Here is a 22,222-nt window from a genome sequence, read left to right as displayed (position 1 = left end):
CAGAACAAACCATGGAAAACTTACACAAGGAATAAAGACAACTACTAACAAAAGCAAGAACACAAAACTAAATAATCCCTGAGGAACAATAAGTCTCCATTGAACTTGACCCTATGAGTACCCAGGTGGGGGAGTACTCTGAGGCTGACACAGGCGTGCAGGCCACAAAGGAAACAGACAACAGGATCAGCTGGAAAAGGCTTGAAACTGGAGCGGTTGATTCTTCCACTGGGCCGTGGGACCATGAACCTCTACTGGTTCACTGAAGGAACCTGAGGCAGCATCTCAAAGCCCCATGCCAGGATCATGGGGCACCAAAGTTTGGGATGGACATGGCAGTATGGCCCAGAGGTCATGCAATAACCAGCAGAAACTTTGTTAGTGGATGACAACTGGCTCTTGTAAATGACCAGCTTAAGAGACTGTCACACATGGACTAAAAGAGAAAAGCTTGTATCACAGTAATTGTACAAAAGGACAGAAATTCATCTCAGGACTTTTGAGCAATGCCCCTGCAGTCAACTAAGAGCCCATAGTGAGAACCGTCAGGCTAAGGAGCCCCTTCACTTTCTCTGCTGGGATTGTGTGGGGCATGGTTGGGGACAGGGGTGATTTTATACCAGAAAGGGAAGGGTTTACAGGCTCTGCCTGCAGTCAATATGAAGATCCTGAGTGAGTGTGAGGGGTTCCACACCACAGAAGGTATTCTCCCATCATTGCCTCTCGCTTATCTTACCTGCAGCAGCCTTAGGCAGAAGCGTCCAGATGAGATGCTGGTACACTTCTCACCAGGAGTCTGGGGATTTGACATCTTCCAGGTGAGGCATTACCCTCAGGTCTGCAGATGGGACGTAACGTAGCATTACATTCAGGGGAAGACAGGGATAGAGGACAGAGAGCATCACTCAGCACACAAGGAGCCCCAGAGTGTCCTCACTGTCTGTCTCAGCAGCTCCAGGAAGGCTTTCAGGCTCGGGCTCACAAATTCTTCCTGCTTGATCTACTGAGAGAAGTGAGAGGCAAGGAGTGAGGCCAGTTGACTGAGATCAGCAGGGACGTCCCAGGAGCCACTATGAGTCGAAGAAGGGAACACATCCCCCCTCTTGCCGGAAACTCCCCCAGAACCCCGCCCACCCAGGCCCCGCCCCTGCTGTCCTCTTGGAGCCCAGATGCACATGATAGGAAGTGACTGCACCCTATCCACGCTGGGGTGTGATGCCATCTTTGAGAGGGCTGCTGTCTTTGAGAGCTGCTGTAGCTGTGACCAGAGGGATGAGTCCGAGGTCTCATCAGGGGTCCAAGTCGGAGGTGACATGAGTTACAAATGCACTGGATAGTTACAAAGATACGCCCTGGCATTCCCAACACCTTTTCCATCTAAAAGAGGGGACTTCACAGCCCCCGGCAAACCCCCACCTGCTCTACGCCTGGAGGCTCGGGCCAGGTGCAATGTCCATCGGCTATGCACACAGGTTCTCAGGACATAACCTGGGTCCAGGGGTTGCTGGACCCTGGCTTTGTTCAGTAGAGGGAAATCCGGGATTCTGTGGAGTGAAGGAGGGACCCGCTGGGGGACTGTGTCTCCATACCCCAGATTGGTGGCAACGCCTAATCCCTTACCCAGTGTTACTTGGCCGGAGAGCAACTGGTCAGCGTCTTGGCAGTTCTAAAGTCTGAGGGCTCCCTGCCTGCGATCACTGACACGGGACACTCGGGGAAGAGGGGACCTCGTTCAGAAGGGCTGGCAGCAGGTCAGCAGAGGGAGGATGTCAGGGCTCAGGGGGAGTCAGGGTAATGACCATCCTCCGCATCACACGGCTGACTCAGGACCCTCCCCTGTGGCCAGCACTTCCTCCCAGCCAAAAACGGGGACGGGGGCGGTGGTCTGCCACGGGAGGTTGCAGCTTGCTTGTGAAGGGGCAGCCTCCAGACAGCAGAAGGGCGGGTCCCAGATCCTTTCATTGGAGGCCTGTACATTCCCTGCTCTCATCGTCTGGGGTGACAGGGAAGGTGGCAGCATCAACTTCAAAGCAAGAGAGGGAACAGGGTGGGTGGTTTGGGGACGGGAGGGATATGAGGGAGTCTTACCCCATTTTTCATCATGACTCTGAAATGTGAACTGAAAGGACCTGCCTCCCCTGCCAGCCCCACAGGCCTCCCTCTAATGCCCAGGGAGGGCTGTCTGGCTGTGCCCCAGAGATCACTCTCACTTCCTACTCAGCGGTCTCAAGGGCGCGGCTCACCAGGAGAACAGGAGACTTGTGGGTCCTAGAGCAGTGGCCTCAAGGACCCCTCAGAGGCGGCTTTGGTTCAAGCCAGGGAGGAATCTCCTCACTGCAGTTGCTCACAACATCTGCTTGTCCCTCCTCTAGGTGCCCTCTTTGCCTGCCACCCAGCCTGCATGCGCCTGTCATCCATAACCTGTGTCACCATGCCTCAGAGGCACAGGAACAAGTACCATGCCCATGTGAAATGCCAAAAGGTCCAGGGGGACATTCAGTGTCCCCAAGAGGCCCTGGCCAGTGCTGCTGCAGCCCCCAAAGAGGAGTGCCCCTCTTCCCCCTCATCTGTCCCTCAGGGTTCTCCCCCAGGCTCCCCTGCTACTGGAGATCACCAAGAGCTTCAGGGAGCCATGGTCCCTAGCTCTCCTGATGCAGGGCCTTCCTGTGCAGGATCTGATGAAGGTGCCCAGGGCCCAGGGGAGGAAAGTGCAGGTGCCTCCCAGGCAGCCCCTGCCACTCAGAGCCCTTGAAAAGATCCTCTGACCAGGAAGGCCAGCATGCTTATGGAATTCCTGCTGGAGAAGTATACCAAGAAGGAGCCCATCTCACAGCAGGCCCTGCTGAAGGTCGTTTGCAGCAAGTATAGGCAGCACATCCCTGAAATCCTCAGGAGAGACTCTAACTAAGCATATGGAGCTGGTATTTGGCCTGGAGCTGATGGAAGTCGACCATAGGAGGAACATCTATGCCCTCATCAACAAGCTCAACCTCGGGGGTGATGAAGGTCCGAGTGATGAGGGGGGTCTGCCCAAGTCCGGATTCCTCATGGTGCTCCTGGGCATTATCTTCATGAAGGGTAACCATGCCCCCAGGGAGGAGGTCTGGGAATTCCTCAGTGTGTTGGGGGTCTATACTGGGAGGAGGCACTGGATCTTTGGGGAGCCCAGAAGGCTCATCACCAAACATCTGGTGCAGAAAAAGTACCTGAGGTACCGACAGGTACCCAATGTCAATCTTCCATACTACGAGTTCCTGTGGGGCCCGAGAGCTTGTTTGAAACTAATAAGATGAAGGTGTTGGAGGTGCTGGCGAAGATCCAAGACACCGTCTGGACTTCCTTCCCAGACCTCTATGATGAGGGTCTGAGAGATCAGGCGGAGAGAGCAGGGCTGAGAGGTGTGGCCAGGGCTCCAATGACAGCTAAAGCCAGTGCCCCTTCCAGGGCCAAGTCCTACAGCTCCTCTCACATCTAGGGAAGGATGCCCGGACACTTTCTTCCCTTTTGTGTTGGAACAGAGCTGTCAAGCTTCTAAATAGTAGAGAGTAATAGGGTGGAGGGAACAAAACTTGTATGTTTTTTACAGTTTTATGTAGTAAGGGAGTTTAGGTACAACTCATTTTAACAAAATATATATCTTTTTTTCCTTTATCCATAGGAGAAATATCTATTGAAAGTTGATTTAAATTAGATTAAGGCAACGAGGGAGGAGTCTAGTATTTTCAAATACTAATTACTTTTCATAAGGTTTATTGTGCTTCAGAATACAAATGCATTAATCATATAAATCACATTGTTTGCTGTTTTAAAGTTTTATAAGCCATACGTTGGGTATATGTAAAACACATTGAATGTATTGAATATGTTGTTCACCATCTACACAAGGTAAGATGACACTGGAATAGAGTTTTCTCAAAGAGTAGTCAAGCTCCTAGATAGTGCAGGTTAGTAGGGGTCGAGCAAACCATGTTTTGGTCTCTATTTTCTTCCTGACTTAAACCAGTAACTTCTGCATGTTATTTATTTCATTTTTATCGAATACTTTTACTTCTACCAGATTCTTTTTCTTCAGAATATTGATTTGGTAATGATTTTCCAGTTTTATTTATTGCTGTTTTAGGATTTTTAAAGTTACAGTTTTGGTAGATGTAAAAGAAATTCATGAACCATCTGTATTGTCTTTATTACCTGGAAGTGGGATTTCTTTGGAAGGAATGATGCTAAAGCTGAAACTCCAGTACTTTGGCCACCTCATGCAAAGAGTTGACTCATTGGAAAAGATCTGATGCTGGGAGGGATTGGGGGCAGGAGGAGAAGGGGACGACAGAGGATGAGATTGCTGAATGGCATAACTGAGTCGATGGATGTGAGTCTGAGTGAACTCCGGGAGTTGGTGATGGACAGGGAGGCCTGGCGTGCTGCGATTCATGGGATCACAAAGAGTCGGACACGACTGACCGACTGAACTGAACTGAACTGAATATGTCGCTGAAAGAGAGATTTTCATGGTAATGTGAAACATGACCACAGAAAATATTGAAAAACCAAAAAAAAATTAGGCAAATATAAAGGAAAAAGCTTTTAATTTGTAGTTTGCCTTATTTCCTCTATTTTTTTTTTTTTTTTGGTAAAAATAAAATATACTTTGCCTTAATTTAGCTCTTTTAAGAATATTTATTTTTTTGTCCCAATGCACTGCATAGTCTCTGCTATCTACTGGATAAAAATAACCTCAGATAGGAAGGTGGTATTTTGGAGGTTCATAATAATCATAACCACCATTAAATTAAAGACCAGTGTTTCTTAATCAGTATGACTGCTTTATATGTATACATGAATTCCAGCATTCATGCAGGATGGGATTTAGCAGACTCCATCTATAGATGGATAACTTGCAGTCTTCTCAAGTTCACAAGACTGATAAAGTGACCTTCATCAGACAAGTCCCCTGATGTGCACTAGTCCAGAGTCCTTCCCTTTCTTTGCAAGGGCAAGCACTGAGGAAATCTCTTTTTACCAGTGACATATTTGGTACCGTGACTAGGATTGCTGCCATGGTGAACTCCAGTGGTCTTGCCCAAACTGCTGGCTGGAGACCCCTGACTTTCACCCTATCTCTCCCATGAAAACTTGCCTGCTGTCACTCTCTGCTTTGTTCTCTTTCCATGACCCACAGGGCAAGATCTGGATCAGCTCACTGTGTCATAAGAGCTGCAAGGAGTATGCCCAGGCTGTGCATACCCAAAGAACACTTGGGTGGCATTTGACACTGTCCTTGGGCCTGGTACCCAAACTTGCTCTTACTCTAGGCAGGTATCACTTGACTTCCTACTTTCGCATTCCAAGCCTCTATGATGAAAAGGACATATTTTCTTGGTTTTAGTTCTAGATGGTCTCGTAGGTCATCACAGAACTGTTCAACTTCAGTTTCTTTGGCATTAATTTTTGGGGCATAGACTTGGATTACTGTTGTATTGAATGGTTTGCCTTGGAAACGAACAGAGATCATTCTGTACTTTTTGAGATTGCACCCAAGTACTACATTTTGGACTCTTTTGTTGACTATGAGGCTATTCCATTTCTTCTTTAAGATTCTTGCCCACAGTAGTAAATATAATGGTCACCTGAATTAAATTTGCTCATTCCCATCCATTTTAGTTCACTGATTACTAAAATGTTCATGTTCACTCTTGCCATCTCCTGTTCGACCACTTCCAACTTACTTTGATTCATGGACCTAACATTCCAGGTTCCTATGCAATACTGTTCTTTACAGCATCAGAGTTTACTTTCATCACCAGTCACATCCACCACTGGGTGTTGCTTTCACTTTGGCTCTGTCTCTTCATTGTTTCTGAAATTATTTCTCCACTCTTCTCCAGTAGCATATTGGGCACCTACTGACCTGGGGTGTTCCTCTTTCAGTGTCATATCTTTGTGTCTTTTCATACTGTCCATGGGATTCTCAAGGCAAGAATACTGAAGTGCTTGGCTTTTCCCTTCTCCAGTGGACCATGTTTTGTCAGAACTCTCCACCATGACCTGTCTGTCTTGGGTGCCCCTACATGGCTTCACTGAGTTAGACAAGGCTGTGATCCATGTGATCAGCTTGGTTAGTTTTCTGATTGTGGTTTTCATTCTGTCTGCCCTTTGATGGATAAGGTTAAGAGGCTTGTGGAAGCTTCCTGATGGGAGGGACTGGCTGTGGCAATACTAAGTGACTCATACTAAGTGGCAAATATTTGTGACTCATACTAAGCGGCAAATATTTGTGACTCATACTAAGCGGCAAATAAATGAAATTTTGTTGCAGGTGTTCAAAGTGTCCAGGGAAAGGAGGTCTGAGGCCTCTGGGGCAAAAATCTGTTTTCCTTTCCTTTCCAGAGTTATGGACCTGGCAGGATAGACATTGCTGGTAGACTTTGCACAATTTTATAAAAATCTTCCTACCAGTGTCTATAATTTGAGTCATCTTAAATGATGGTCAGGGAAAGAGTTGCTAGAAAGCTGGGAGAAACCAAGGGGTCATCTTGAATTTCTCATAGCCCCAACTATTTATTTCATTTAAAGCTATTGTTTACCCACTTACTTTCTCCAATGTGGGAGCTGACTGGTGCCATATTAAATAGACATCAGGATGGCAAAAGTGTGGCAAGGAAGGGTCAATTTTTTTGGCAGAAGCAAAATGGACTTTATCTACATGTGCCACAATGTTCACAGATTCTTTTGTTGTTCTGCCTGTACATACAAGTCAGCTTCAGTGTTTCTCTGATACTTGGGTTTAGTCCTTTTAGTGTGAGCTTCAATTTTGATGACAGACAACATTCTACTACAGGACATAGAAGACTTCCAAAAGTTTCTAATAATTCCTGAAACACTTATTATGCACATCCATACAAGTCTGAAAGTGTGAGTTGCTCAGTTGTGTCTGACTCTTTGCGACCCCTTGCACTGTAGCCCACCAGGCTTCTCTGTCCATGGAATTCTCCAGGTAAGAATACTGGAGTAGGTAGCCATTCCCTTCTCCAGGGGATGTTCCTGACCCAGAGAGCGAAGTCAGATCTCCTGCACTGCAGGCAGATTCCTTACTATCTGAGCCACCTGGTAAGCCAGACACAACATAAAAAAGGTTTAACATTCCTTCTTACTTGGCAATGCTTCCCATGGTTAAATTTCATATAACTAATATTCTTAGTTCATTTTTTATTTAAATTTATTTATTTTAATTAGAGGCTAATTACTTTACAATATTGTATTGGTTTTGCCATACATCAACATGAATCCACCACGGGTGTACATGTGTTCCCAATCCTGAACCCCTCTCCCACCTCCCTCACCATACCATCCCTCTGGGTCATCCCAGTGCACCAGCCCCAAGCTTCCTGTATCCTGCATCGAACCTGGACTGGCGATTGGTTTCTTATATGATATTATACATGTTTCAATGCCATTCTTCCAAATCATGCCCCCCCTCCCTCTCCCACAGAGTCCAAAAGACTTCTATACATCTGTGTCCCTTTTGCTGTCTCACATACAAGGTTATTGTTACCATCTTTCTAAATTCCATATATATGCATTAGTATACTGTATTGGTACTTTTCTTTCTGGCTTACTTCACTCTGTATAATCGGCTCCAGTTTCATCCACCTCATTAGAACTGATTCAAATGTATTCTTTTTAATGGCTGAGTAATACTCCATTGTATATATGTACCACAGCTTTCTTATCCATTCATCTGCTAATGGATATCTAGGTTGCTTCCATGTCCTGGCTATCATAAACAGTGCTGTGATGAACACTGGGGTACACATGTCTCTTTTTATAAGGAGAGAGAACAAATCTTTGAGATATTTCAGGGGCCCTCTGAAATATACCTCAAAGCTACTTCTAAGTCAAAAAGACATGTAGAATTTGATTTGGAGGACGCTTGTCAAAAATATCAAAGAGGCTTTAGAACACTTAGTCACATAGATCACTGGGAAAAAAATGCTTAGTTATCCATTTAACCAAAATAACAATTAAAGACTTCATAGGCAAATATAGGTTATCAGTACAGTTCAATTCAGTCGCTCAGTCGTGTCCAACTCTTTGCGACCCCATGAATCGCAGCACGCCAGGCCTCCCTGTCCATCACCAACTCCCGGAGTTCACTCAGACTCACGTCCATCCAGTCAGTGATGCCATCCAGACATCTCATTCTCTGTTGTCCCCTTCTCCTCCTGCCCCCAATCCCTCCCAGCATCAGATCTTTTCCAATGAGTCAACTCTTCGCATGAGGTGGCCAAAGTACTGGAGATTCAGCTTTAGCATTATTCCTTCCAAAGAAATCCCAGGGCTTATCTCCTTCAGAATGGACTAGTTAGATCTCCTTGCAGTCCAAGGGACTCTCAAGAGTCTTCTCCAACACCACAGTTCAAAAGCATCAGTTCTTCGGTGCTCAGCCTTCTTTACACTCCAACTCTCACATTCATACATGACCACAGGAAAAACCATAGCCTTGACTAGACAGACCTTTGTTGGCAAAGTAATATCTCTGCTTTTCAATATGCTACCTAGGTTGGTCATAACTTTCCTTCCAAGGAGTAAGCGTCTTTTAATTTCATGGCTGCGGTGACCATCTACAGTGAATTTGGAGCCCAGAAAAATAAAATCTGACACTGTTTCCCCATCTATTTCCCATGAAGTGATGGGACCGGATGCCATGATCTTCGTTTTCTGAATGTTGAGCTTTAAGCCAATTTTTTCACTCTCCTCTTTCACTTTCATCAAGAGGCTTTTGAGTTCCTCTTCACTTTCTGCCATAAGGGTGGTGTCATCTACATATCTGAGGTTATTGATATTTCTCCCGGCAATCTTGATTCCAGCTTGTGCTTCCTTCAGCCCAGCGTTTCTCATGATGTACTCTGCATATAAGTTAAATAAGCAGGGTGACAATATACTGCCTTGACGTACTCCTTTTCCTATTTGGAACCAGTCTGTTGTTCCATGTCCAGTTCTAACTGTTGCTTCCTGACCTCCATACAGATTTCTCAAGAGGCAGGTCAGGTGGTCTGGTATTCCCATCTCTTGAAGAATTTTCCAGTTTATTGTGAGGTTCTGAATAAAATTTAGCTCTTTTAACATCCAGAGGACTAGGTTTACTTGAGCAATCATGGTCTGATAAAGATAAAACAAGATTACTCTCTCTCTCTTTCTCTCTCTCTCTCTCTCTCTCTATATATATATATATAGTCAGATTCCTTTAAGGTAAAGAAAAACTTTAATAATTTCTTCTTACTAAGAACAAACTCATAGAAAAAATACAGTTTGTCCTTTTAACAGAGATAAAACCAAATTCCAATTTTATACCAGGTTACTTTTGATATTTAAACTCATTTACTTAATTAAATTGATCCCAATTTTATTTATTCCTGATCACATATAAAATTCCTTTCCAAAGATTTATTTTTTCACAAAACTTACAATTTTCTATGTCCATTTTAGTTTGTGCCTTGTTTTCTTTCCCATTTGGGAATAACCAGCCTTACTGAAAATCCCATGGATGGAGGAGCCTGGTGGGCTGCAGTCCATGGGGTGGCTAAGAGTCGGACACAACTGAGCGACTTCACTTTCACTTTTCACTTTTATGCGCTGGAGAAGGAAATGGCAACCCACTCCAGTGTTCTTGCCTCGAGAATCCCAGGGACGGGGGAGCCTGGTGGGCTGCCGTCTACGGGGTCGCACAGAGTCGGACATGACTGAAGTGACTTAGCAGCAGCAGCAGCAGCAGCCTTACAAAAAACGACTTTCTTTTTCCTTAACAAAAACATCTCCATACCATATAACTTTTATTACCACCAAACACATTCTATGTCTGTTATTATACTCAGTAGCTTTAACCACATATTAAACTTCTTAATCCTTTTAATTTTAATTTTTTTAGTGAAAATAAAGAAGTAATTTTTTTCCTTTTTTTAAATTTAAATTTATTTATATTAATTGGAGGCTAATTACTTTACAATATTGTATTGGTTTTGCATAAATCAACATGAATCCGCCACGGGAGTACATGTGTTCCCCATCCTGAACCCCCTCCCACCTCCCTCCCCATACCATCCCTCTGGGTCATCCCAGTGCACCAGCCCCAAGCATCCTGTTTCCTGCATTGAACCTGGACTGGCGATTTGTTTCTTTCTTAATTGTATTAATATTTTGTGGCTCGGCAAACTTAAAAATACACATTATAATTTCCAGAAATATATAGAATAATCTTTCAATAAAGCATAAGGTACATTTATTAATAAATCAAAACATACTTAGTCTCTTGTAGTAACAGGTGAAATATATGCAAACTTAGACTTGTTCAACAATTAGTGTTTTAGTATTTTATCTTATTTGGAAATGACCAGAGAGTCAACAAATTTTCATCACTTAATTTAACTTAGCCAAACTCTAAGAGTATAAATTACCAAAGAGATTTAGGAAACAATTTGAGTAGACATATCACAAACGATTATTATTAAAAAGTTCACCTAGAAAGTCCTATCTCATTTATATCTATTTAATTCTTTTGTTCTTAATAATCATACTTAGATTCCTCATGAAAATCTCATTAAAGCATTTAGTCATTATCTTAAGACCTTTTGACTCTTTTTTGTTTGTTTGTTCCCGACAAATGTTGCAACAGAGACATTAGCTCATTTGACTAGTAAACCCAGTAGAACAAAAGTTGGTTATCCATATTTTATTTTATGCTAACTCTGAAGATATACCCATATTAAACCAGTAAGCTTAAATTTAGCTTTTATTTACTCAAGATTATTCTAGCTCATGTGAACTTGAAAAATATTTGGGTTGGTGTTTCTTAAACTTTAAGAATTTTTATATAAGCACGAGTTTTTGTAAGCCAATTAAATAGAGCTCTTTTACAAATATGATTTTGGCAACATAATCTGGAAGTAGAAAGATACGATATTTACAATGTATACATATAGACATACAGACAGACAATTAGCTTAAAGTTTTCATTGTAAAACTTTAGTCATGAATCAGGCACAGTACAAAACTCATTAGTTTATAAATAACAACTGGAATTAATTAAGTATACTCATTCAGATGGCTAAAGTATTTTTCTTTGTTTGTGGAGAAAATTTTAAGACCAGTATTTTCCCTTGACAAGCAATTTTAAAGAGACTGTTTAGGTAAGGGGGTGTTTTAGCAGTATGTGTTTAAAGAGGTCCCTTTTTTTTTTTTTTAATTCTACAGACTGAGCTAACCCAGACTCATTCTCAGGTGCTGTGACCTGTGTTAACACTTGAAAGACATGATAGAATTTATAACTTCAAGGGGCAGAGACAGAAAATGTGTTTTCTCCTAGGAGTTTTGGAGCATATTTGTCTATTATCATAAGTATTTGAGTAATTGCTATTAATTTTTTCCTTAAGTAAAGGAAAATTTTACTCTAATACCCTGGTTATTTATAATATCTACAAGCATTTTAGTAGGGATGGGCAAAGCCTTGGGACTTGTCAAGTTAGGTGTGTTTTGACTTGCTTCTAGAATCGTATTTCTGATTTTATATGTACAAGACAAAGACAGTTGTTTCTGTTAGCCCTTGGCTCCAGCTGATTTGTTCTGAGATTATGTGTAGGAGGTCCTGAAAATTTACTGAGGAAGCAGGGTTATTTTTAAGAAGGAGAATTTTGTTGGATTTTTGTTTAAGTTCTTTCATCATAATAAGGAATGTCTTAAGGGCAGTCATAATTTATTTTCCTTTCAATTTGATCCTCACATAAGTATCAATATGACAGATGTTTATGATGACAGCTCCCACAAAATGTTTTCCTTTTAAATACAGCCAATTTAAAGGATCCATCATCTGGCAATTGGTAAGTAGGCTCTTATATTAATTTCAAACAGCAACTCAAACCAGTAAGTTTTTTTTTTTTTATTGCTTAACCAAAGATGCAAGAAACATAATACAAGAGAGTATGTACCCCTCACAAAATCCAGAAAGTTCATTCCCAGAGTTAGTCAAAAAAGTAAAAGCGTTTTGTTGCTACAGGTGGTATGAATGATGTAGTGAAAACAAGCTCTGTAGTGTCCCACAAAACGTGGGGCACTCCAGCCATAAGCTCACTAATTCATGACACCAGGCAGGCACTACTGGCATGAGGCTTTCCAGTGCTAACAAGAAACACAAGCTGAGATGACAAATGCCCTTTATGGACCAGGACCCCTTATGACAACCCCCCCTGAGAGCTGGCCCAACCAGACAAAGGGAGTGCTGCTGGTGACTTCATGTCTTGGAACTCCAGTCTATTCAACAAGCCACCAGATATACCCCAGTAAATGTATCTCCTGGATGGCAGAGATCAGACAGAATATTCTCACTGGACAAAATGATGAGCTCTCAAGATATAAAAGAAGATGGAAGGTAAAGTCTCATCTGGTTTTTACTTACGGGAACCACAGCAAAGTTTGTCTAAATAGACGCAGGTCTGGTGAGAATTGCTAACTCATCACTCTGTGAGGCTGGCTTGAACAGCAGGCTTATAGAGCCTATGCCTGCTGTCCTGCCCTATGGTTCCTGCTCCTTATGACAAATGACACAACAGACAAAGTAAAACAGTGACCATGTTTGAGAAGAAAAGAATCCCTAAGTTTCCCTAAGTCCAAGGAACTAGCTACGCAAATATTATCTCCTGCTAATCTAAATTTAGAGAGAAAAAAGGGACTCTGACTACTTTCCCTCACATCAGACCTTGAAGGCAGAGATCTGGGGGACTGACATGATAAGACATCTTACCTTCTGTGGCCTTTGTCAGATGTCCCAGGATCTCTCAGTAGCAGCAGTCTCAGGATGAGAAACCTCCTGGCTGGCTTGCCAACTGTCAGGGAGAGAGAAATTTATGCCTCTATGCCTCTTGGGTTCCTGTGATTGGACTAATAATAAAATTGACACAGACAGATTAACAGGAGAAGAAGAAACAAATTGTAATTCATGTGCATGAGGGTGTCTTAGAAATGGGACCTGAAGAAGTGGCCAAAGCAGGCAGCTTTTATATGGTTCATACCTAGAAACAATACATTCTTGAGGAATGGACAGGACAAATAAACGTAAGTTTTGAGGGCTCAATTAGTGAAGAATCTAAACAGAATTTGAGCTTGGGGTAGTAAATTAAAGACATTTGTGTATACAGACTTCTCTGACTGAATTCTCTATTTTTGGCTATCGGGATGTTCTTCTACCTCCAGATGCAGGCAGTGCACCTTTCATATGACAGACACATTTCCTGCTTTCAGGGAGACAGAAAAGAGGGTCAAAATATTACTCCTGCAATGGCCTTTTCTTAAGTAACCTGAATACAAGGTAATCAACATGTCACTGTGGCATATTTTGGTGCAACCTGCATTGAGCCCCAACAGGTGAGATGCACAAGAGCCACTCTGTTGACTCTTTCTGCCTTGAACTGGTAGAGCCAAATCCCAATGCACTAATAGAGCATTTTAATTGGGTTATCTTGAGTAATTTGGCAAATTCAAAGAGGAGGCTAGATTTTGGTGGGGAAGAAACAAATAAAAATAGACATGGTTTAGATAGAAGGGAAACTGGAAAGGACTAAAAGAGTTGGTACATGACAAAATTCCAGGAACTTTGAGTTGCTTCCAGGTAGGGAAAAAAAAAAGAAAAGAAAAGAAAAGAAAACCTCCACACCAAAATTAAATAATAAATGCTCTAACGTGGAAAAGATACTTAAGTTTACTTGCTAAAGCAAAATTTTGACTGATTTGGTATTGTTCTGTCTGAGAGTGCTGCATTTCCCCTGACATATGCTGGATTTAAGAAAACATTCCTACACAGGAGGGTGATATTGTCTAGGTAAAAATATTAACTGCCATTCATGAAACATGCAATATTTGCCAAGATTTTGATGGGTGCTTTATACACAATACATACATTCCCACAGTCATACAGTTGAGTTCAGTTCAGTCGCTCAGTCGTGTCCGACTCTTTGAGATGCCATGAATTGCAGCACGCCAGGCCTCCCTGTCCATCACCAATTCCCAGAGTTCACTCAGACTCACGTCCATCTAGTCCGTGATGTCATCCAGCCATCTCATCCTCTGTCGTCCCCTTCTCCTCCTGCCCCCAATCCCTCCCAGCATCAGATCTTTTCCAATGAGTCAACTCTTTGCATGAGGTGGCCAAAGTATTGGAGTTTCAGCTTTAACATCATTCCTTCCAAATAACACAGTCATACAAGTTAGGGTTTATCAAATTCATTCGGCAGATGAAGAACTTGCATTATTCTCATATTCACAAGGTGGTAAGTAACAGAGCTAGACTAGACTCCTGGTCTCAATGTCTCTAGGGCACACTCTTGTCTACCACTCCCACCCTGAAGTTGACCTTGTGTATTTTTACTCACTTTTCTTCTCTCTATTCTTGAATATATTTCAGGTGATTGAAGGAACAATAAAAATAAAAAGCAGTGTGTGCCCAAAGTACTGGATTGAAATACATAACCAGGGCAATAAGAAAACCCAAATAAGTGAGGGGTATGAATAATGAAAAGAAGCTTACTACCTGGTAACAATATGATCATTTATATGTGCAGTGTCAGTTAACCATGAAATAGGGGAATCTCATGAAATTATCAGGCTCAGCCCACTTCTGTAGTATGTAAGTCTCATAGAATAGAAGTTGTATTGGAAGCCAAGTCTGGGTGGTAAAGAGAAGAAAGAAATCAGCATGTTTTTTGCTTTGTTCTCTGAAAGCTCAACTCCAATCTAAGTCCTCTACCTGGCACTTCAGCTTCTCTATCTTACATCATTCCTGGGACACAGACCCATTGCCCTTAAGACTCACAGTGGAGATGGTACTTAGGAATTTGCATGGATATGACTTTTACAAAGAAGCCATTCATTAAAGAGACAGGATCTGAGACAGGACTCGGGTGCAGGACTGGAGAACACCACCCAATCGTTTAGGGAATCCTGCAGGGACAACCCCGTACCTACTCTTAGACCTGTGCCATCAGGCAGCTTCCTACAAGGAAGGTCTCAAGTAGGTGAGGACCTCGTTGTAAGGACAGTAACAGAAGGAAGTGCCCAAGGTCCTGAAAGGAGTGTAATTGAGTGTAATTGAGTGTAATTGTAATTGAGTGTAATTGTGGGAGTGTAATCACGCCCACAAAGCCCTGACGCTCTGGTGGAGGAAGATTCCTTCCCAGAGGCTATCCGGGAGGTGAGGACCTTGGTTGAAGTGGGTGGCCCCAGTTTAGAGGGGGAAGAAGACCCTAAAAAGTGTCTGAGAGAGGAAATTCAGGTGCAAAGTCTGAACAAGGCCCTGGTTGTTGCTCTCAGAGGACCCAAGCATGGCAGTCAGGTAGAGGTGAGCCTTCCTTTTCTATATGATAGATTAGGAGCTCGACCACCTTGCCCTGAAGGAATTTGAGGAGGCAACTCTGAGTGAGGTCTGAGGGGACCTCCACCCCAGAACAGTGAAGTGGTACAGGACTTGTGGTTCTGTCAATCTTAGGAAGACCCAAACAGGACGATCAGGCTGATTTCTTTGAGGAGGGTCTCTGAGATTGTGAGGGTGTTGGTTTTTTAGGGGAGGGGCCTCAAGATAGCAGACGAAAGCATTCTAGGGTGGCCAGGAGTTGGGATGAAGGCCCTATGTGAGGACAGAGGGAATTCCTGCCCTGCTGGCAGCCTGGCGTGTCTGTGCAACTGGTGATGTGATGACTGACACTCATTTTCTCTTATAGTATCTCGAGGATGGAATGGTGAAGGGATGGCGGGCAGGGGGAGAGGCAGGAAGGCAGCATGTGGGGTGAGTGAAAGATTTTATTTATAAGGGGTAGTTTATTCCCCCACAGTAGGAGGATTTCCAGATCTTTCCAGGAGTTGTATGGGGTACAAAAGAACCCATCTGCTATTCTCAGCCTTAGAGACCATGGGAAAGTGGGGGAACCCTCAAATGTTACTGGGTTGTTGTTTCAGCAGAGGCTGGCAGGAAGACAGAAAACCCAGACCATGCAAAGGGTCAAAGGAAAGATTGAAAGGACTACCAATCATTGAATCAGTTCAATTCAATTTGGTCACTCAGTCATGCCTGACTCTTTGTGACCCCATGGACTGCAGCATGCCAGGCTTCCCTGTCCATCACCAACTCCCAGCACTTAATTAAAACTCATGTCCATGGAGTTGGTGATGCCATCCAACCATCTCACCCTCTGTTGTCCACTTTTCCTCCCGTCTTCAATATTTCCCAGCATCAGGGTCTTTTCCAATGAATCAGTTCTTCCCATAAGGTGCCCAAAGTATTCACCTTCAGCATCAGTCCCTCCAATCAATATTCAGGACCAATTTCCTGTAGTTTTGACTTGTTTAATCTCCTTGCAGTCTAAGGGACTCTCAAGAGTCTTCTCCAACACCACAGTTCAAAAGCATCAATTCTCTGGTGCTCAGTTTTCTTATAGTCCAACTCTCACATCCATACAGTTCAGTTCAGTCGCTCAGTTGTGTCCAACTCGTTGCAACCCCATGAATCACAGCACGGAAGGCCTCCCTGTCCATCACCAACTGTCGGAGTTCACTCAAACTCATGTCCATCGAGTCGGTGATGCCATCCAGCCATCTCATCCTCTGTTGTCCCCTTCTCCTCTTGCCCCCAATCTCTCCTAGCATCAGGGTCTTTCCCAATGAGTCAACTTTTCGCATGAGGTGGCCAAAGTATTAGAGTTTCAGCTTCAGCATCAGTCCTTCCAATCAATACCCAGGACTGGTCTCTTTAGGATGGACTGCTTGGATCTCCTTGCAGTCCAAGGGACTTGCAAAAGTCTTCTCCAGCACCACAGTTCAAAAGCATCAGTTCTTCGGTGCTCAGCTTTCTTTATAGCCCAACTCTTACATCCATACATGACTACTGGAAAAACCATAGCCTTGACTAGATAGACCTTTGGTGGCAAAGTAATATCTCTGCTTTTCAATATGCTCTCTAGGTTGGTCACAGGTTTTCTTCCAAGGAGTAAGCATCTTTTACTTGCATGGCTGCAATCACCATCTGCAGTGATTTTGGAGCCCCAAAAAATAAAGTCTGACACTGTTTCCACTGTTTCCCCATCTATCAGCCATGAAGTGGTGCTACCAGATGCCATGATCTTAGTTTTCTGAATGTTGAGATTTAAGTCAACTTTTTCACTCTCCTCTTTCACTTTCATCAAGAGGCTTTTTAGTTCCTCTTCACTTTCTGCCATCAGGGTGGTGTCATCTGCATATCTGAGGTTATTGATATTTCCCCCGGCAATCTTGATTCCAGCTTGTGATTCTTCCAGCCCAGCGTTTCTCATGATGTACTCTGCATATAAGTTAAATAAGCAGGGTGACAGTATACAACCTTGATGTACTCCTTTTCCTATTTGGAACCAGTCTGTTGTTCCATGTCCAGTTCTAACTGTTGCTTCCTGACTTCCATATAAGTTTCTCAAGAGGCAGGTCAGGTGGTCTGGTACTCCCATCTCTTTCAGAATTTTCCACAGTTTGTGGTGATCCACACAGTCAAAGGCTTTGGCATAGTCAATAAAGCAGAAATAGATGTTTTTTCTGGAACTCTCTTGCTTTTTTGATGATCCAGCGGATGTTGGCAATTTGATCTCTGTTTTCTCTGCCTTTTCTAAAACCAGCTTGAACATCTGGAAGTTCACGGTTCACGTACTGTTGAAGCCTGGCTTGCAGAATTTTGAGCATTACTTTTCTAGTGTGTGAGATGAGTGCAGTTGTGAGGTAGTTTGAGCATTCTTTGGCATTGCCTTTCCTTGGGATTGGAATGAAAACTGACCTTTTACATACATGACTACTGGAAAAACCATAGCTTTGACTAGATGGACCTTTACAGCAAAGTAATGTCTCTGCTTTTTAATATGCTATCTAGTTTGCTCTTAGCTTTTCTTCCAAGGAGCAAGCGTCTTTTAATTTCATGGCTGAAGTCACCATCTGCCATGATTTTGGAGCCCAAGAACATAAAGTCTCTCACTGTTTCCATTGTTTCCCCATCTATTTGCCATGAAGTGATGGGACTGGATGCCATCATCTTAGTTTTTTAAATGTTGAGTTTTAAGCCAACTTTTTCACTCTCCTCTTTCACCAAGAGGCTCTTTAGTTCTTCTTTGCTTTCTGCCATAAGGGTGGTGTCATGTATGTATCTGAGGTTATTGATATTTCTCCCAGCAACCTTGATTACAGCTTGTGTTTCATCCAGCCTGGCATTTCAGATAAGTTAAATAAGCAGAGTGACAATAGATCACAAAAAATCTAGGCCCCACATTTTTCATTCGGAACTTGCAGGCTCAGGGCAGGACTGTCAGACTGAGGCTGACAATCCACATCAAATTTGAGAGAGAAGAGTATGAGGTTAGTATGACGTTGCAGCCATCAGTCAGCAGAGGGGAAGTATACCAGGTACTGCCTGGAGACCAGGTGAGCATCCTTAACGAGAACTGAGGACCCAAGCACCCCTAAAGGAGTGGGTTCCACATAGCTCTCATTTGGGTATCCTCTGACAGAGAGAAGGGCTAAGGAACCAATTCACTTCTTCCTCTGGGGTGTCAGGGAACTGCTGACTTTGGTTTGAGGTGTCAGCTTCAAAGCATCAGAAAAGAGGAGGCTCTAGACCTGCCAACAATTGACTATATGAGTATGATGACCCTGACTATAAACTGAGAATACCCTCAAACCCAGAAGCGAGGCTCCCTACTGCCAGCCCCTGCTGTCACCATAGTATACCCCTAGCAGGGTTGGCAGGCTGCATTCTAAGGCTGTAATATCCTGTACAGTTTTCTCAGGGGACAGGCTGATCAAAACAGAAGCCTTGAGAGGTCCTCGACCAGTGCCCCCAAGGACCCTGCAGAGGTGGCTTTGGTTAAAGCCAAGGTGGAATCTCCCTGCTGAGGTGCTTACAGCGTCTTATTCTCCTTCCTCCAGGTGCCCACGTCTTCTGAGCTCCTGTCTATACTCCTTCCTGCTGTCCCTGACCATGCCTCAAAGTAAGAAGAGTAAGGCCCATGGTGGTGATAAATGTCCCCAAGCCCAAGGCAAGACCCAGAGTTGTGGTGGTGCTCAGGCCATAGCAACAGCAGAAGAGGAGTCCACTACCTCCTCTCTTCAGTGTGAAGATATTACCCAGAGTCTGCCTGGTGCTGAGTCATGTAGCACTTCCCGGGAGCGTCAAAGAGTACCGACCATTGCCACTACTGCTCTCTTTTCTTACACTAGATCTTGTGAAGCATTTGATGGCCAATAAAAGTATACAGCACTTGCCTATGAGGTCCCACCCTTCACTGAGACCCCAGGAACTGACTGTTTAACCAGGAAACCTAGCTTGTTGGAGCAGTTCCTTCTGTACAAGTATAAAATGAAGCAGCTCATGGTGAAGGAAGACATCCTGAAGATTATCCACCAAAGCCACCATGACCGATTTGCTGAGATTCTCAAGAGAGCCTCTGAATGCACTGAGCTAGTCTTTGCAGTAGATCTGAAGGAAGGCGACTCAGTTGTTCCCTGCTATAATCTGGTCAGCAAATTGAAACTCCCCAACAATGGGAGGGTGCGTGGCAGAAGGGGTTTACCCAAGACTGGTGTCCTGATGAATCTCCTGGGTATGATCTTCCTGAAGGGCAACTGTGCCCCTGAGGAAGACATCTGGAAATACCTGGGTACGATGCGAGTATATGCTGGAAGAAAGCACATTATCTATGGAGAGCCCAGAAAGCTCATCACCAAAGATTTAGTGAGGCTGAAGTACCTGGAATACCACCAGGTTGCCAACAGTGATCCTCCACCTTATGAGTTTCTCTGGGGCCCCAAAGCACATCTTGAAACCAGAGAGATGAAAGTCCTGGAATTTTTGGCAAAGGTCAATGATGCTGTTCCCAGTGACTTCCCTGCTTATTATGAAGAAGCTTTGCGAGATGAAGAAGAGAAAGCCCAAGGCATGCATGCAGCCAGGCCTGACACTACTGTCAAAGTCAGTATACCTCCCAGGGACATGCTCAATATTATCATCCCACCCATAAGGAAGTATGTGAAGTTTTTACCCCGAGCCAGGAAAATATAACATCACAATAGGGATTATATTATTGGAAATGTGAAAGAATCCCATAGTAAAATAGTTAGGATAATGGAATAGAAAAAAAGTAAAATATGGTCAATGTTAGTTTTTCTTGTTCCTTTTAGTCTTTAGCTTTGTTAAAGTAATTGATCTGTGCTCTGAGTTCCTTAGCTTCTTCAAGAAAGTAAGAGAAGTAAAATGCTAGTAAAGTAACCTTGTGTTTATTGGCTCTTTTATTCATCAAACATTGAGAATATGCTCTTGGGAAGGCTCAGTGCTAGTACTGGGGATGCTAATATAAAGAAAACCCAGCCTCTACTCACAGAATTTTAGAGCTTATGAGTTACACTCATATGAGTAAGATACTGAAATATTCTCTATGACTTATACATAAAGTAAAAAGAATGGTTGAAGTGGAGGGTATTCCTTATGATGGCCCTGCCTGCCTGGCTGCTCAATCACTTAAGTCATGTGTGACCCCATGGATGATAGCCCACCATGCCCCTCTGGTACATGAAATTTTCCCAGAAAGAATACCGGAGTGGGTTGCAATGCCCTCCTCCTGGCGATCTTCCCGACCCAGTGATTGAACCCACATCTCCTGTTCCTCCTGCATTGCAGGAGGATTCTTTGCCACTGGGTGATGGCAGTTAAGTGTAAATTTCCTGAGTAAGGCAGTTTGGGACTTTAGGAAACTATGAGTCCTCACTGGAATGTAATTTTCATTGCTGTTGTGTGGTGGGGTAGTTGAGATCCTGAAGTGATGAGTAGAGGCCAAACCTTCCAACAGCTGATAGAAAAAACCCTGTATCAGTCTGCCCAGGCTGCTGTAACAACACCATAGATAGGGTGGCTTAAACAACAGACATTTATTTTTCACAGTTACAGAAGTTGGGAAGGCCACAATCAGTGTGCCAGTGGATTCTGTTCCTGGTGAGAGCTCTCTTTCTGGCTACCTTCTCTCTGTCCTCACATGATGGAGGGAGAGAATTCTGGTCTCTATTGCTCTTCTTCTAAGATACCTGATTGCATCATAGGTGCCCAATCCTCATGACCTCATCTAAACCTAATTATCTCCCTAAACTTTCACCTTCAAATACAATTACATGGACACGGTGGGAAGGAGAAAGTGGTTAGGGCTTCAACACATGAATTTTGCCAGGGACACAAACATCTGGTCTATAATGGCAAACTGCTGCTACAAATTATTTTGGGATTGTGGATAAACTATAGAAAAATCTCCACCAGGGGCAGGAAAGGAAGGTGTCCTTTGCTCTCGTTCTAGTGCAGATGAACACAGTGTGCAAACTAGGTATTGTAGGCACATTATTTCCTGGGAGTTTCTGAAAAATAATGGAGACGTTCCCCTTAGGTGAGATGCCAAGAAACCACTGTGCTGGCACTGTTTGCCCCAAACTGGGAGAGCCAGGGTCTGATCCATTATAAAGGCATTTTAAATAGGTTATCTTAAGTAGAGTTTGGCAAACTCTTGAGGGATAGCTTTCTTACGAGAGTGTAATGAATGTAAACAGAGCTGGTTTGGATGCAAGGGCACCTGGAAGGGATGGTAGGGTTAATCTCCTAGATAGACCACATCTAGGAGCATGAGCTGTACCCAGCTAGGGGCAACAACTCCATACCTAAATTAAATGCTCAAATGGGTAAAGTTAGTTTTGTCAGCTAGAGAGACTTTTTGGTTGATTCAGTATTCTTTTTCTAAGAAAATTACATATTTGAAATTTCCTGAGTTAAACATTCCAAGGGAGGTAAATGGTATCATCTGAGATCAAAATAATATAAATTACTGCTATTCTTTAACTATTGGGTGATATTTGCTGGTCCTCTTGCCATGTGATTTATATATGGTACATACATTTCATCCATCTTACAAGATAGGGCTTACCAAACTCAGCAGATGAAGAACTCACAGTTTTCTCAAGTTCACAAGACTGGTTATTAGCAGAGCTGGGAACAGACTCCTGGTCTGAATTTGTCCACAGGCCATACTGTTTCATTCTTCCCAGCCTGGGGCAGACCTGTCTCTTAATTCACTTCTCTTTGCACTATGTATCTCAAATAATAAAAAGGCCTTTGAAGTTAAAGTGCTAAAAGCAAGTCTACTGAAGG

At 43.4% G+C, this 22,222-nt stretch overlaps 1 pseudogene; it reads left to right on the top strand.

The window, feature by feature from the left end:
• Positions 1 to 3,289: 3,289 nt before the first annotated feature.
• On the top strand, positions 3,290 to 19,998 carry LOC139181608 (melanoma-associated antigen B5-like; annotated as a pseudogene).
• The last annotated feature ends 2,224 nt before the right edge of the window (positions 19,999 to 22,222 follow it).

The sequence above is a fragment of the Bos indicus genome, chromosome X (genome assembly GCF_029378745.1).
Source record: "Bos indicus isolate NIAB-ARS_2022 breed Sahiwal x Tharparkar chromosome X, NIAB-ARS_B.indTharparkar_mat_pri_1.0, whole genome shotgun sequence".
Lineage (NCBI taxonomy): Eukaryota > Metazoa > Chordata > Mammalia > Artiodactyla > Bovidae > Bos > Bos indicus.
Note: the sequence above shows the minus strand (reverse complement) of the source record. Positions and strands in the feature narration are given on the sequence as shown.